The sequence below is a fragment of the Chrysochloris asiatica genome, unplaced genomic scaffold (genome assembly GCF_000296735.1).
Source record: "Chrysochloris asiatica unplaced genomic scaffold, ChrAsi1.0 scaffold00318, whole genome shotgun sequence".
Lineage (NCBI taxonomy): Eukaryota > Metazoa > Chordata > Mammalia > Afrosoricida > Chrysochloridae > Chrysochloris > Chrysochloris asiatica.
The window spans coordinates 199,870-201,475 of record NW_006408836.1 but is presented as its reverse complement, the minus strand read 5'-3'; positions in this window follow the sequence as shown (position 1 = coordinate 201,475).

Below are 1,606 nucleotides of genomic sequence, written 5' to 3'. Positions count from 1 at the left end.
TGAAGAACAGATTTGATACATTAAACACTAAAGACAGAAGATGACATCAAGAACATCATATGTGAAGAGAGCAAAAAGTCATTAAGAAGACAAGAAAGAAGGAAAAGGTCAAAATGGATGCCAGAAGAGACTCTGAAACTTGTTCTCCAGTGTAGAGATGCTAAAGCAAATGGAAGAAATGAGGAGGTCCAAGATCTTCGAAACAGCGAGGTCTTTGAAGCAGCGAGGTCTAACCACTACACTACCAGGCCTTGCTCCTTCAAGATGGTGGATCGAGTACAAATGTAGTGAGGAGCTCCGTCAACAACAACATGGAACACCGGGCCAAGAGGGCTCATGAGATAGCGTTGGAACTCTGAAACAAATATAAAGGTATGTTTGGAGGATCGGAGGGTTTACAGCTGGGGAATTTGAAGGGAATCCAGAAATCCCTTGTTTTCTGGATCAAGACACTCAGCTGTTCCAGGAGCCGCCATATTGGGAGAGAACAACTTGATTGTATCAGGATTGATAGTATCAGGAAAGAACATCTTGATTGTATCTTGCTTATATCAGGATTGTATCAGGATTGACATCAAAATTTAAAGTGACAGTATCAATATAAAACCAAACGACCACCATTTGTCTGTCTGTCGTGCTGTGGTGGCTTGAGTTGCTGTGATTCTGAAGGCTATGCCACCGGTATTTTTAAATAACCAGCAGGGTCACCCATGGTGGACAGGTTTCAGATGAGCTTCCGGAAAAAGACAGACTAGGAAGAAAGAGTGAAAAACTACTTCTGAATCACTAGTCACTGAAAAGTCTATGAATAGCAGAGAAACACTGTCAGATACAGGACCGGAAGGTGGGAAGGCACTCAGAATGCAACTAGGGAAAAAATGTGTCCTCAAAGTAGAGTTGACCATGATGACGTGAATAGAATTAAGCTTGGGGGAGAAAAGCGCACAGAACCTTCATTTGCTGATGGGCCACAGCTCAAAATGAAGAGAAACAGCTGTAACATCCATTGAAAATCGGGACATGGAATGTACGAAGTATGAATCTGGGAAAATTGGAAATTGTCAAAAATGAAATGGAACACATCAACATCGATATCTTAGGCATTAGTGAGCTGAAATGGACTGGTACTGGCCATTTTTAATCTGACAACCACAAGGTTTACTATGCAGAGAATGACAAATTGAAAAGGAATGGTGTTGCATTCATTGTCTAAAAGAACATATCCAGATCAGTCATGAGGCGCAATGCTATAAGTGATAGAATAGTATCCATGCGCCTACAGGGAAGCCCAGTTAATACCACTATTATTCAAATTTATGCACCAACCATTAAAGCCAGTGAAGATGAAATAGAAGAATTCTACCATCTTCTTCAATCTGAAATCGATTAAACATGCAATCTAGATGTATTGCTCATTACTGGTGATTGGAATGCAAAGGTTAGGAGCAAAGAGGAAGGACCAATAGTTGGAAAATTTGGCCTGGGTAATAGAAATGATGCTGGAGAACGAATGATAGATTTTTGCAAGACAAATGATTTGTTTATTTCAAATACCTTCTTTAGACAGCATAAGAGACGACTATACACATGGACCTCACCAGATGGA